The sequence below is a fragment of the Manis javanica genome, chromosome 3 (genome assembly GCF_040802235.1).
Source record: "Manis javanica isolate MJ-LG chromosome 3, MJ_LKY, whole genome shotgun sequence".
Taxonomy (NCBI): Eukaryota; Metazoa; Chordata; class Mammalia; order Pholidota; family Manidae; genus Manis; species Manis javanica.
Genome location: NC_133158.1, coordinates 209159345 through 209175414, shown reverse-complemented (window position 1 = coordinate 209175414; position 16070 = coordinate 209159345). Strand labels below are relative to the sequence as shown.

At 44.8% G+C, this 16070-nt stretch overlaps 1 protein-coding gene across 2 annotated transcripts in view; it reads left to right on the top strand.

Moving 5' to 3' along the window:
* Positions 1-16070, top strand: part of EBF2 (EBF transcription factor 2) — a 180868-nt gene that overhangs the window by 82729 nt on the left and 82069 nt on the right. The gene's annotated exons all lie outside the window — the stretch shown is intronic.

Sequence of the window (16070 nt, the reverse complement as noted above, 5' to 3'; positions counted from 1 at the left end):
TAGAAAATGTGTTAAAATAACTAGAAAAATCTTTCTATAAATATTTGCTTTCATGTATATATGTTCCCAAACACACAAGTATATATTTTACACGTTGGCAAGCATTTATTAAATCTCTACAATGCCCTTAACTTTGTAATCCCCCCAAGTGCTTTGAGTCTCACAAAATGCATAATCATCCTGCCCACACAGCGTCTCTGAATTGCTGCCTCCTCCCTGCTGCCAAGGCCTCCTCCCTAATTTAGGCCCTCAGCGCTCACCATGGCAAGTATAGGGGCTTCCCCGCTGGTTTTGTGTCCCCAGACCCTTCTTCGCCCTGAAATTAACTTCCTAGAGTGCAAACTTGATGGCATTTGCTCCGTGCTTAAGGACCTGGCAGCAGCGGGGAAGCCCACCTGCCCAGCCCTGGTCTCCGGCTCCACCAGGCTAAGATGGAGGCATGGTGCTCTTTGCCTGCAGTGCCCCTCCAAGCATTTCAGGGGCTGTGCAACAGGCCCTCTTCTGCAAACTTCTCTGATCCTCTCAGGATCAGGTGGTCTCCTTTTTACAGTTTACAGCTATCTCATAGGCTGGCACACTGTGTCTGCCTCCTCAGAGTGGAGACCTCAGGTTCCAGAGCCAGAACAGCCATCACCCAGGTTAACAAATTAAGCACCTTTCCTGCCTTCTCAGCAGCAGCAGTCCATCCAGGGAAGGCGGACGTGGTATAATGCAGTGCGGAGTACTAGTGCCATCCGGAACTGCAGGGAGCCATGGCAGCAAGTAACCAGGGTACCCCCACCCGTGTAGGAGCAGGAAAGGCTTCCTGTGGCCTGAAGGATGTGCAGGAGTTCCCTAGGGGGTGGGGCAGGGCGGGGCTGGAGGCAGATGGGGCCCCAAATGGTGTGGGTAACATCCAGATGAGCAGAGAGGAAGAGTGCTGGAAACATTATATATGTTTTGTGATCGACTCCCTTAAGGGAGGCCGTCAACATATGTGTATATTTTTTTCTTTAGCCCCTCACAGCAGGAGGGCCTCGTGAAAAGCAAGCCCAGTTGGTTGCTCTGGCTTCTTGGGGACATTTCTCCCTGGACTCAGGCTATTTCTGCCCCTGGTGGAGGGAGACCAGGTGAAGAAGTGACGCTGGGCTCCCTCCTTGGCCTGCATGCCCAGAGGGGCCACCGAGCAGCAAGATGCCTGGCGGCGTTCCAGTCCCAGGCGGCTGCAGTTAACGGCTGGCGCCAGTGAGGGTGGCCCTCTGGACACCGTGGGTGCTCAAACAGCGACTCCAGGAAACCACTTTGGGTTCCCATGTAGCCTAGTGTCTCTTCCTCTGCCTGAACTATTTAGAGACCCTCCTGCCATCTTTCTCTCTCCCACACATACTCTTATTATGACTAGAATATAGCTAGCTCAAGCTAACATATGTTCTTATAATTATGTTGCTAGCATGATAGATTATTTATTCTACTTAATTTTTTTTTGAGTCCCAGCTCTGTGTACCAAGACTAGGGAGGGTGTTTAAATAGATACTAATGCACCTTGACAGCAGGTTATGACTAAAAAAAGGAAAGCCCCAACCTTTCAGAGGTCTCAAATCTGTCCCATCTGTTTAATGTGCAACCTAATGTGCCACTGTGAACCTCACTTTCCCACTGGGAAATGTTTCTTTGCTCATTGGTTTTCCTGCCCTAACATTCTGGGTGAGGCGTGAGGCTGTCCGAGGGAGGATGCAGGAGAAGCACAAGCCAGATCTCAGCCTTCCAGGGGCTTAAAGCCTGGCTGGGAAAAGAACTTCATACTTACGGAATAAGCAGGAAAAACTCCAAAGCATTCTGTAGGTCATAGCTATGTTATATGATACACACAGTGAACACCAAAAAAATGCAGAAAGGGGAAAGAGTAGAGTGAGTTGGAGCAGGCAGAAACAAATGTGGGGGAGAGATGAACCTTCATTGGGATTTTAAATAAAGTGTTGATTTGCTGAGATGAAGGGCAGGTTAGGGAGGATTCTCCAGGCATGTGAGCTGGGGAGATTAACTAAGCCTGCAAGGAGTGAACATGGCAGATTGGGGAGGAGCCAGGAGGCGGAAGTGATTTGTAATAGTTCTTAATCTAATGATTGCCCAGCTGGTTTGTAAATTCTCCCATATGCAAGGTGAGCCCATGTTGCATGTAGCACTGGACAGCCTGGTTTACATGCCGATTTTCCCAGGGTAATTATGAACAAAGCCCCTTTTGAATACTCTCCAAAGTGTTCATATTAAGTATGATTAAACAGAAGTACCCTTTCCGATGAACTCTAAATGCTAACCTTGCCCTCCCCTTTCTCTCTTAGGGTGCGTGCTTGGAGACATTGTCCTTTCTGTGCCTTTACTTACCCATGAAATGTTCCCTGCTTTTGTTTCTTCCTAGGAACCTCTGGAGCCAAAAGAAATCTTCAACCTCATTCTTTCCCTAGTAGAACATAATAATTCACCCTTAGTGGTTGTAGAGAAACAAAACCTCATGCATCCCTGCCCTAGCAAAGTGTGTATGTCTTCTCTCCTCTCAAGTAAATTTCCAGGTTTTCAAAGATCTGTCTTTGTCTAAAAGGGTTGGAGGACTGAGTTGGATGACTTGGAAAGTGTTTAAAAATTGTTTGGACACAGGCACCCTAGAAATACCAGGTGGCCATCGGGAAGTGAGGGGGTGGATTCTATCCAGTGGTGGTGCCATTTGTCATGTTCGATTGGATGGGCCAGCTAGGATTCTGGAGCAGAGAACAGAGGGCTGCTCGACGTGGGACTTGATCTTGCTCTCACAGCTGGTAACCCCAGCCTGCATAGGCCTGGTGGGCTCCAGCTCACATAAGCACTTCTCAGGCTCTCTCCCAGCCAGCACGGAAGATTCTAGTTGCTGGCACTGTCGATCCAACACCTTTTTATGCGTTCTGAAATTTGCAAAAATAATAAATGAAAATGAGGTTATGTATCATTTCAGCATGTGTTCTATATAATGAAAGAAGATGGTGATATCAAATTACTGGCTAATTTAATTGCCTGGAAAAATTAATTTCTAAAAATGCCAAATAATTTCCAAATCAGACAGATGAGAGAAAGCCACATCTATTTTTGGTTTTCATTTAGGGAGAGAGACAGACATAAAGCATGTTTAGAAAATTTTTTTTTTCTTTGCAAATCTATAAAACCTCCTTTGTTCTGGGCTGGGGTATCAGCTCAGGGTTGGGGCAGGGGTGGGTGGGGGCTTTTCCTTTCATTTTATTTCTGAGTTGTACTCGTTTTTATCTGGTTTCTTCTTATCAATTTGTGTTAAAACTGGATGATTGGCTTTATTTGTTACCTAGCCTGTGAATTGTGCATTTTTGATATAATTTGGAGCACCAAGGTATTAAAAGATTACCTGGTGGTTGTCCAAACCCAGGATTGTGGTTCTATGCCTGACCTGGAGGGTGAACAATTACGGTGACGCACTTCAGGTACTCTGATTAAAGAGGCCGCCCTTATCAGAGTTTGTCTTCCGCCCACGTTCATTAGTATGTTCCTAGACTGACAAGGAAGATGCCCTGTTGTCTTCCTCAAGTAAATTCCCAGGTCTGCTTGGCCTTTTGCTTATTGGTACAGTTTTTATTTCAAAAGGTAATGAGGTTAACATTTCTAGAAATAATGATTTAGCTCTTAACTGATTTTAAAACATCTCACCAAAAATGTCATTCCGTGTGGTCCTGATGATGCCCCTAGGCCAGCCGTAGGCAAAACTGTGAAGTAGGCCAAGTTTATTTTCAGCCTCCCTGACTGCCTCTAAATGTGGCCACTTTCCATCCTTTGCCGACCATCTCCCTTCTCTCCTTTACCCCCGGCCCCAAGCCTCCCCTTTCTCTGCTTCTGCTGATGTCCTTCTAATGCCCTTGAGTTTTTCTTTCCCGATAATGAAGGAATGATCTGGAAACCTCACTCACTCTAAAGTATGACCTCTTTATTTAGCTACTTAGTGGTTCCAAGCTGCCTGGAGACCCTTGTTAAACAGAGAAAATACAAAGAAATCATCCAATTCCGAACATGAAGGTGGTGGTACTTTGAGCAACTGTTAGTTGAGAAGTGCAGGAGGTAAGCTCATGCGGTAGTTATAAGGCAAGCTGGAACCAGATTGCCTGGCTCGGATCACAGCTCCACTGCTTTCTAGCTGTGTGACATGGGCAAGCTACTTAACCTCTCCGTACCTCAGTCTTCTCATCTGTAGAATAGGAACAGTAATGGTAAAATACCCCATTGGGTGGTTGTGAGAATTAGGTCAATGAATGTGTAGATAGGAAGGTGCTTGGCCTGAGGTCAGCACCCAGTCAATGGTGGTGACTACTGTGATAATAATGGTGCAGGTGATGCTGCTGGTGACACAGACAATAGCAATGACTGAAAACACTTGAAAAGTAGAAGGGAATGTTTGTGCAAGACCTATTATTTATTCAGCCGTGATTTTTGGTGTGCTTTTGGATTCCTGGATCCCTTGCAGTAACCCCCAGCTGCCCAGGGGTGTGCAGCCATAGTTGGAGTTCGGATCAAAGACCCACCCTGGCGAGCCTTCTTTTGTAGAGATAAGAGAAGGCAGAGGTGGTCAGCACCAGTGCAGGAGTGGACTTTGGAGCTCCCAGAGTTCCAACCCCGGTGGTGGGGTTCCGCGATATATGTTCATCTTTCAGTTAAGGCTCCGTTTATTTCCCTGGTGTTCAGGGCTCACGGAGGGAACTCCTATTTCCTTTACTTTATGAGTCATGGTTCTGTTCTGTCACGTTGGGAAAGGCCTCAGGCCCCTCAACGGCGCTCTCTCTGTACAATTATCTGAATGAAGGCACACAGTGAAGAGCATTTCCTCTTTAATGTAGTTATAAACGTGGCGTCAGCTTGAGATTTAGGAATGCGATCTGGGGCTCCATTTCCTCGTCAAACAGGGTATAATTAGAGTGGGACTCTGGGCCCATCCCTCACAAGGCATTGTAACGGGGGAAGCTGGGGCGAGGAGCTGGTGTGCAGCCTGTGGGTGAGAGGGACATCTGGAAAAGGAGCCGCTCTCACCAGTCATCTTCTCGGCTGCTCTCCATGGTTGCGCGTTCAAATCAGAGCATTGGTTTGTTTTCCCCAGAGGAACAGCACCAGCAATCCAGAGAAAAAACGTGGTAATGTTTTCATTCCTTCACAGAACCCCTGAGCTGGGGGTGAGTGTGTGTGGCAGGAGAGACACTGCACATTGTCATGTCTGGTGTCTTCAAGACAGGCCAAAGAGAAATCAAAGTACTTAGAAAACCAGTTCCTTTAGGATTAACCTCTGATCAGATTCTACCTCCAAAGCAGAGGAAGTTTGTAGAATGACTTTCTGAGTGAATGAATGAATGAATGAATGAATGTATACATGCATGCATGATTGGCCAACAAAACTCTTGGGAAGAACTTTCTGGCATCCTCCATGCTTTTAAGAAACATTATTACATGTCTTCCATTTAACAGACTTTCTGTTCTATGGACAGAATTGAGTGTTATATTCTCTGCCCTCCATGCAGAGGGTCCCAGTTCAGCTAGAGAAACAGACAAGGAAACCAAAAATGACGTGTTTATCAGAGGTCTGTACCAAATTTATAGGAAGGGCACCAACCTACCTCTGCCTGGGAACAAAGTGGAATGATGGATAATTTCCCAGAAGAGGTAAAGAATGAAGGAGGGCTACCAAAGCAGGGAAGGACAGGTCAGCATCCAGCCAGAAGGAACAAGTGCATGTACCAAAGAGAAGGGGGTATGCCGCGTCACAGAACTCCTAGCGGGCTCATGCGGAGGCTGGGCTGGGAGCAAAGTGCCCGATACCAAGGGACTCTTAAGCCAGGCAAGGAGTGTGGACTCTGGCCTGAACTCAGTGGCAGTGTTGGGGATGACTGGGCAAGAATTAAGAGTTTTTAAGGGAGGGGTGTGACCTGATCGAATTTGCCTTCCCTAGACCTAGGGTGTGTGGGATTCCTGCGAGGGGAGAGCCTGGAGATGGGGGCAACCCATTAGGGGACCATTGGCAGCACTTTGGCCAAGAAGTGGTGGAGGCTTGAACAAAGGCACAGCAGTGGGCAGACAAGCTCGAAAGCAATTCTGAAGCAAAACCAGCAGGATTTGATCGGATATGAAAGCGAGGCAGGGGGAGAAGGCTGGGCTGCCTTCTGGGTTTCCAACTTGGTTGATGTATTGGATGTAGAGCGTGGTGTCATTCACGAGGAGAATTTGGGAGTAGCTGCTGGTTTAGGTGATGGAGTTGCGGGGGGGGATGCAGGGCAGAGAAGAATGAGGATGATGGCCCCTCTGCAGAGCCCAGAAGAAGAAATCTTTTCATTAGGGGGAGGTGGCCCTCACCACCATCCCAGCTGACTAGTGGGAAAATTGGGAAGCCTTGGTACTTTTTCATTTTCTTTTCAGTTACTTCTCTCTCCACAAGCTTGTTTATACATGGCTTCTGCATGACTTTTACCATGCAAGGCCTTGGAGATCCAGCCACACATAAGGTGTGGGTCCTGTTCCCCAGGTGTCTGCACGCTGGTCCCTTTCACATGCACTCTCCTTGGCCTTTCTCATCCCAAGCTCACATTCCCTGGGTCCCGCTCCCAAAGGGAATTTGTTCTCAGTTGACTATTACCTCATTCCAAACACAGTGTTTGCCAATAACGCCGTAGCTGATTTGACCATGCTGAGTGAATGCACTTTATTAGGAGATTCTAGAAGCTGAAGAACTACTTCTCAAAAATGGTTGATTCTTTGGTGTAATTTCCCCAACATGCCAGATTGTGGGAGAGACACTTTTGGTCTGTGAGGACTTCCTGGTGCTTTGGCAGGCAAACCACTAAGACGGCAGGTTGCTCTGCCTTCCCCTGGAACCATCCCTCCAGCTTCGACTCCTTGCTGATTCCGAGGCCACACCTCAGCATTCTTTGTTAATTATAGAAACATCTCCCACCTTTCACACGGCAGGCCATTTCAGGAAGTTTAGGAGCCCTGAATCCTTATATAGCACCAGGAATATAAATTCCTTTCCTCTGGTCAATTTAGTTACCCTATAGCAGTATTAAAAATTTAACAGAGCAGGAATCAGAATGATCTTCCCTCCAATTCTCTCTATTTTGTCCTCCATAATCCCAGTTATAGACCCATTTATTCAGGGGCCCTCAAAGAGTTGCATTATCAGAAACAAACTCCGTACACTTTCATTGTACCCCCTGAAGCCAAACACAGATTGAGGCGAAAGGGACATAAAGCAGGGGAAGAAAGAAATATTTGATTTTATATAAATGATGCCATTCCTCCCAGAGCCTGATTTTGGGACAAAAGACCCTTGATATTGGGTAAACCAACACAAACTCTTCTTGGTACTCGAACCAGGTGAGACAAGAAGCGTCATTCAGCCAAGAGCTTGAATAATATGAGGATAAAATGCCGGCAATATACCAAACAGAGTGGAATATCTGCCTGGGTTCCCTTAGCCCAGCGGCCACAGAAAGGTCAGAATTACCTGGTCTGAACTGCCACATACATGTAGAATGGGGGAGATACAGCCTAAAAGACAGAGGTATTGCTCTCAGCTTTGGGACTGTAGCAAAAGGGTACTGACAAACCAGACCTGTGACGAGGAGAGGATTATAGTCGTGCGGGAGATGAAACCAGGCGGCGGGACCCATAGTCCAGGTCACAGGGTCAGGAGAAGCAGCCCGCAGAGGAGGCTGGGGTGGGAGCAGAGAGAGCAGCATAGTGATCGTCACACGTTGAAGGATTATCACATGGAATGAGGACATATATCAAACCCTTGGGCCTTTAAATTTAATCCAGTATTTTGTTTTACATTTGAGATTCCTGAAGCCCAAAGAGTTCAATAGCTTTGTTCAGAGCAGGCCTGAAAACCTGCATCCTGTCTATCAAATAGAGGCCAAGCGTCAGGATACCACCAAGGCCCTGTCTCCTCAGCTGGGTAGGCCACTGCACTTGGTAACGGAACGACCAGGAAGTTTTCTGAAGGCCAACCGTGTACAGAGTCCTGTGCTAGTTGCTAAGGGGGATTCAAACAGCATTCTGTGACCTCTGGCTGCAAACACTTCTGCTGTTTTCCAGGGAGAGAAGACTGACCCCCCTGAAGAATGGAATAGCTGCAGCAGACAATATGCGGGAGGTCTAGAGAGAAATGGGGGGTGATCGTACAAGTTTAGAGATGAAAAGGAGCACTTCTGTGGAATACTGGGTTACAGAATTGTTTATAAACTTTAGGTTATAAGTTTCTTCCTAGCTCTGTGCATCCATGTCTTTCCCTCACAGAAGCCTGTGGCTCCTGGGAGGCTGGGATCTCGCCTTGTGCTTCTCTCTTATCCTCATGCAGGACCCACTATGGGCCAATTATGGGCTTAGCAAAACTTAAATAAAAAATTTTAAGGAGATGAATTTTTTATAGAGATGCCCTCTTTTTTCAGTGTATCTGTTCAGACAGATGTTTTCCAAAGGGGAAAAAGAGGTTGTTTTGGTGTTGGGTGGGGTGGGGGGGGTACCACGGGGCTGGAGCACACTGGGACCTGTTCTTCTCTGGGTGTTTTTCCTCTGGCTGAAAGCTGATAAGGAGTTTTGTGATCCCTTAAGATATCAGGAGAGTCACAGGGATTCTCTGGCATCATAGTTTGCTCTACTTCCAACAAGGGATGGGAAGGAGAGAAAGAATATTCCAGATGGAAATGGCCTCTTTCATAGCATTTTGATGTTTCAGTTGGGAATTTTACTAGGAAGAATAACATTTTACTGGGACTGTCCAGCTTCCCAGATAAACCCAGAGGGTCCTGTTTTAAAAGGTGGAAAGTTGTCAGCTTACCCATGAGCTAAATCTCTGGAACTAACGCAGCCACCATTTACTTTTTTGAAGGTCAACCACACGCAAGATTCTGTACCACAAAATGGTTGAAAAGATAGGACAGAGAATTTGGAATTAGGAAACATTAGGGATTTTTGTTTTTGTTTTTGTTAAGATTCATACAATAAAATGCACACATTTTAGTGTACAGCTCAATTAATTTTGACATGTATATACACTCATGTAACCTAAATGTCCAAAGATAGATGAATGGCTACAGAAGATGTGGTACATATGTACAATGGAATATTACTCAGCCATAAAAAGGAAAACTCTGTTTTAAATGACATTCCCACCAGACAGCCTCTGAAGTCCACTCTAGTCTAACAATTGTATTCCATAGAAGAAAGTCAGCCTTCTGACTTATGCAGGGAGAAAAAGTTCTTAGGCTTCAACGGAGAAGAGCCCTGTGAAGTCTCTCATGAAGGTGAACTCTTGTTTTCAGACAGGTTTCATGGAATAAAATCTGCTCAGGGAAGTCACCCCCTCACTGAGGTAGAATGCATCCACCATACCACATCCACAAAACATCCTCTGACCCATTCCATGAAAATGCTCAACGTGACCAACAAGAACATGTACAATAGCCACTGAGTTCTGTGGCGCCAAAGGGAAGCTGCCCACGGGCTGGGACGTGGTAGGGTGGGCAGGGAGGAGGGGTGTTCTGGGGCCACTAGCCCCAGCCTTCTCATTTAATGATCAGGGAAAGGAGATATGTGTAGAATGTCCAATTTAGGCTTAGGTCAAGTTGCAAAAGGCTTTCAGTTTCCATTTCAAGAATGATTTTGCCATATATGTATCTCTTAAGCTGCCTGGGGAGGGGGCTGGGGTGAGCCTCTGCCCTGAGTGACCTTAGACAGCAGTTAATCTCCCTGGAGCCGCTAAAAGGGGGATGAGCCCCAAAGGGATGTTGTGTCAGCCTACTGATGACTGTAAAAGGCTTTGCAAACCCCCTAGTGCTAGAGGAATGCTGCTCCCAATAAAGGGAAAAAGAAAACAGTGTAGTTCCAGGACACTGTAGCCTAAAGACTTTCTCTTCAGTGGGTGGACAAGTTTGCACCTCCTCTCAACCCTGAACCAGACTTGGGTGGACTGATTTTCAGACTACTTAAGGATCCAGGAACTTCCAGGTAGCAAAGAGCTCAGCCCTGGAAGGTGGAGAAGAATTCAGAAGAGGGGTTTTGAGGAGCATTGAGAATACAAGAAATAAAGCAGAGGGAGGAAATAGTTTAAAAATGCTCTTTTTGTGTCAGAGCTGCTGCCAGAATCCACAGGTATTGGAAGGGGAACTGCTGCAATTAATGAATATACTGGTAGATGTATTAATCCAATAAACATTTATGGAGTTTAATATGTTATACATCTTATAGGTAATTTATTATATATGATACATTTTATAAATCATATATACAGATCTTTTCTCATGTCAAGTACTTGGACACAGGAAATCCCTCAGAAGAATCCTTCAGCATTTCCCAAGATTGATGCCTGTGCACACTAACATACATATGCACAAGCCATTTGTAGTGTCAAAGTGCACTGGGTGCATACACCCCAAGGAAGGGCCCAGAGCGACTGCCTGGTAGTGAGTCCACAGACATTCACTGTTCTAGCATCTGGTGATCACCCTATGGGCCTGTGCATAAAATGTTTTAGTTCCCTGTTTTCCAAAATGAAAAGGTGTTTTGTTACCCATTTTTAAACCTGCAAATTGTGAACATCTCCAAAAAGTAGCCTCCACATGCACCAAACATAAATACACATCTTAAAAAGGTCAAAGAACTGGAATGTTTAACAATGTAATAGGGTTTCTGCCCAGTCCTTCTGTTTACAGCTTCTCTGAAAGCACCTCCTTTTCTTGCGGGCTTTATCGACTACAGATTGAGGCCTGACAACGGACCAGCATCATACCAAAGAGAACTGGGCTATATGTTCTTCATTAAAAGGTACCTGCTGAACTTACCATCTAACCAGACCTCCTTCCTCTAAGACACACACCAAATTCAACTGGGCATTGGTTGCATTAGAATACAGGTTGCTGGAGGTGGCTCTTAAATGTCTACTTTTCAAATTGGGAGGGAGGTATGCTTGAAAACTCTGCTGCGTCCCCTGGTGGTGGTCACTGCTCTTACATGCTTCCAGTGCCTCGTGGGCTCGCCTCTGTCCTGAGATTCAACACATCTTAAAATGTTCTCTCCAATGTTCATCCCCTCCACTGGATCATGAGTTCCTTGAGGGTAGGACTATGCCTTTCTCTTTCCAGCCTGTAGCACGGTGCTGTTTCAGTGCTTAAAAACAGATATTTCATAAGCAGTTGTAGAATGAACAAGTGATCCATCATTTAATCACAGTGTGGACTAAAATGAACTTAAACTCCAGTTCTTCTTAGGAATGAAAAAGGTTCGTTTTGGATAACCTTAGTACATTTAATAAGTTGGTAGGAATGTTATGAATAATGGTTTGGTGAGAGTGGGGGGGTTTGTAAAGAAGGAGGGGAAGAGGACAGGGCCAGTGGGGAGTATGGCTGCGGATCTGGCCCCTCCGGCAGCAGGCAGGGGTCCGGGACTGTGGTAGGATCCTTCTGGTCAACTTGTGTCTCCTAAATGCTCCTCCGTGGCAGCACACACAGAGAAGAGGGCCGAATGATGGAGGAGTCAAGTGTTGTTTTTTTTTTCCCCATTCCTTCTCAGATTCCTTTGCTTTTTCTTTTTCTGTAGTGCTATTGTCCCATTCCCCCTCAACCAAAAGTCAGATGGGAAAGGCGAGTAGTAAGGAGGTAGAACAGAAATGACTCCAGGGATGCCAGTTGTCATCCAGCTCAGTAGCAGTGGAAGCATGGGTGTGGGGAGGCCCCAGGGACCAGAGAGGAGTGACCTCTACACCTGCCATGACTGTCACTCTGCTCTTCACACCCAGGAGGTGTGGTGTCACACCCTGTCAAATAACCAATGAAATAATGCTTGAAAAAATATTTTAGAGATAGAGTGCTGTGTAAATATAAAGTATCATTATAACTGTTATTAAATCTTGCCAGAGTAAAATATTGCCTTTAGGATGAAGTTGTTTGGCACATGGGAAAAATAATCCCTGCTGTCAGCCTTACAAATAGCTAGCAAACATTTACTAGTCTACCATGTGTGGGAGAAGGGGGAGTCGATGGTGGGCGGGGGCTCTCTCCATATATAATACATACATATTCCACATGCCTTCCCTCAAGAGGCTCATGGAAAACGCAATGAATGAAATCATTCTTGCACTCACCTGGTTTAAATCATTACTTGCCTGGTTAAGCGGCGGGTGCCTGTTTTAAGGTCTTTGAGGAACCAAGCAGAAATCCAGTTTTTCATTTTAGAAGGCCCACTAAATAATGTCTCCAAGCCTCAGTTTCCTTGTTTGTAAAATGTAAGAATGGAGGGAAATGACCACAGAGGTTCCTTTCCATCTCTAATAATTAACAAATCTCTGAGGCTGATAATGCATTTCTCTAGGATGCTGCAAGGAATTATGAAACTAAGAGAGAAATGTTCAGAGTTCCTTGAAAGAAATGTGTCAAGGAACCAGGGAAGCAGTTTGGGGGTGGAACCCCCCCCCAGAGTTCCAGCCCCAGCTCTCCTACTTGCTAACCCTCCTGTCCTTGGTTTCAACACCAGTAAAATGTGTGGCTAGTAAGCCCCACCTGAGAAGGTTGCTGTGAGGCTCAAAAGAGGTCTATGGAAACGATTTTGTAACATAAGTCTTCCGACATAAGCCATTGCTAACCCTGACTGTGCCACCAGCTTCCATGGGGTGTCCAGGCTGCCCTGAGGTTTTTTTCTGCAAGATTCCTTTTGGTTTTAATTGTCTGTTCCTTCATGATGATATTTCCAAGTATTTCTGTAAAACAACCTATTGGCTGGCTATGTATCTTAATATCATCAAATAGACATATATTTTGAATTAGAAGTGGCTTAAATGTCATCTAGTCCCACCTGCTAAGTCCCACAGTAATTGTCTTTATGGCATCCTTGACAATGGGTTGCTTCCTGTGATGGGGAAATCAAGCCTAACAGGGAGCCAATTTTGATTTTGAGCAGGGTTATATTTAAGCAAGTTTTTCTCATATCAAACCAGATCTGCTCCTTGGGAAATCCTACTGACTGGTCCTGCTTCTTGCCCTTTGGAACCCTAAATACTCTAAAGTTATTTGGATCAGTTCTATCTCAAATTCCATTCTTGTTTAGGTTGATAATCTGATAATTCTGCTGGTGGTATTACATGAGTGACAGGTGCTGGGCCTCACTTTCCTTACTTGTGAAGTATGGTGGTTCTCAGAAGGAGGCAGTGAGTCCTAATCACAGATACAGAGAGAGAATACAGTTAAGTGACTTGCTCCTCGGTACACAGGGGGACACATCAGAGGCTGATGAGAACATACTACATGGGTCACATGACTGCTATTTGCCCACCTCAGCCACATAGCAAAGGTCTTTTAACTTATGCAGGGAGACCCCTGTTTTATTTTACCAACAAACCACAACCCATTGCTTTGTTTTGGATTCCCTATCTAGCTAAATGTTTTTATTACATTAATTATGAAAGGTTTCTCTGGTTGACCAAGACTAACTCATTAACACATGGGACCCACAAAGAAACACACACACACACACACACACACACACACACACACACACACACATGGAACTAACATATAACCAAAGAGATGTGCCCGGAAACTCTGGGAAAAGCCATCCTATATTCATGCTTTTACATTACACTTGAAACAATAGTAGGAAAATAGCCTAAGACCTGGGCATTGAAGAAATATCTCTGAATGTTAAAGTAGTGCTCTTAACCAGAATGGATCCAGTGGCATGAAATAAAGGAATGAGGGAAAAAGGCCACAGAACAGAAAAGTTAGGAGCATTTGAATTTTGTTTTGTAGGAATATGGACTGTCACCCTTGGTTGCTCATTTTCTTATCTTTAGAGACTTAAGAGTCACCAGACAGAAAAATGCACAGTAGTTATGTTTTATGTGGAACAGCAGGAAATAGGCAGGAACAAAGGTAGGGGCACCGCCTGCCTTCCTAAGCTTGCATGGGGGGGGTCACCCAGGTTTCTGGGAAGCGTGGCTGGGAGGGGAGGAAAATGGCAGTGTGGGACTTCGTGCTACAAATAGCCAGCTTTTCCCTTGCAAGTTTCATGGCATCTTAAAGGAAGACATGATTATTAGGACTCACTGCCTCCTTCTGAGAACCACCATACTTCACAAGTAAGGAAAGTGAGGCCCAGCACCTGTCACTCATGTAATACCACCAGCAGAGCCAAGACTAGACGTTGGCCTTTGGGTCTCAGCCCCATGCTCTCCACATGGCATCTCTCTGAACAGAGTAGATGACTTAATTCCTTCTGTCTAGAAGATAGACACCCTAAGAGCAATTACCCTTCCGTCCTCCTGAAAACATGGAGTTGTGCCTTTCATTCAGTCACGGCGACAGTCTTACTGTTGGCTTCTGCAATTATCAGAGCTCTAAGGGGAAATTGCTTCACATGCATTTCTCATGTTTAGATTTAGTATCTTACAAGATTAAGACATTTATCGTCTATATTTGCTGGAAATGAAGGAAGAATTTCAACAGCTGTACAACTAGAGCGAAAAAGAAAGGAAGAGAGAAAGAAAGAATGAACGAACCAGGCATTTGTTTTTTTCCCCAAAGTAAGAGAGGAAAAATAACATTAACACAAAGGAACACTCTTACTAAGAGTAGGTGGAGAAAGGCATCTGAAAAATAATACCTCAAGATGCATTGAAACATTTTAGGGAATTAGGGAATTCTGATCTCCTGGAAAAAAAAAGAAAATTAATATTAAAGACAAGCTGTGAGTTTCCATCTGGCCTTGCCGCTTTCGACTAACGCTTCCATGACAGAATTCATCTGTCCATCAACTGTCAAAAATTCTCCTGTCAGTAAATCCCACGATACCCCAGCAAGCCCACCCCACTCAAAATATTCCATGCCGCAAACTATTCCGAATTCTGAATTCCGTTTTCAGATCTCTGTTCTAGAAGACATAAAAGTTGTTACCCCAACCCCCCTCCCCTTTCTTCTCTCCCTTTCCCTGAAATCTCTCTTACCTACACTCTCTAGTATGGGGGGGATGCAGGAACCCAGACGGGAAATTTGGGGAGTCCTCAATCATTTGGAGATTGCATTACCACCAAGACCCTTTTGAGCTTTTCCACTAGAGTCTGACAACAGACAGCCCACATCTGTTTTAAAACACTGAGTGGTTGCGAAGTGTGAACTCCCCACTGTTTAATGTAACTACATGACTATTTAATGTACACAGTGGTAGAGTCGCTCAGAATGCCAAACTGTTGTGACATGCCTGAAGGACATATATAAACATAATATACTGTGGTTTATTGTGACAAAGAACATCTATGCCACAGATAGGGAGATTGTTCACCAGTACCATCAAATGAGAAAGGAAAAATGTGAGTTCCTGCCCCCCTACCCCATCCACCATGTCAACAGTGAAATTGATATGGGGCAAAGGAATTGATAAATCCAGAATGGGCATAACATGCCCTATTTTTAAATCCAGAATTTCTAAACCACTTATCTTTTAAATTAATCTGAACATTTAATGCAGAGGGAATGGCGGAGAGGGTGTTTTTGGGGAGAGACAGAGAGGAGCAGAGTGGGGACTATGGCAGATTTGGGGTTCTCCCTGGAGAGTTTAACTTTTATGTGCATTAGAGCAAACCAGGTAATCTTTTGGTGCTACTTTTAATAGATTTGGGGGCCATAATTTTCTGTATGTTGTCATAGATGGCAAAAACAGCTATTGCTGCTGCTGGTGTTAATAAACTAAATAATAGGGAAAATGCTATGGCTTTGCAAATATTCTTCATTTTTAAAAATGTTTCTCCCAATGGTGAATTTTGTACCTTTTGACATCTCATTAATCAATTGATCAGAATCTGTAATTTTTACATCTCATTGTTACAATTCCAATTAACCTTTGCTGGTTAAAAAATCACCAAAAATCCACTCCAGTTGTAACCCCCTTTTCTCTAATCCAAGCATTTTAATAAAAGCTTTTCTTTTTATCAGTCTCTAATTAGGAATTAAGTGAAAAAGATCTATGCTGTGTGGTATCTACTGCTCTTTAGGGGATTTTGGAAACATAGAATAAAATCT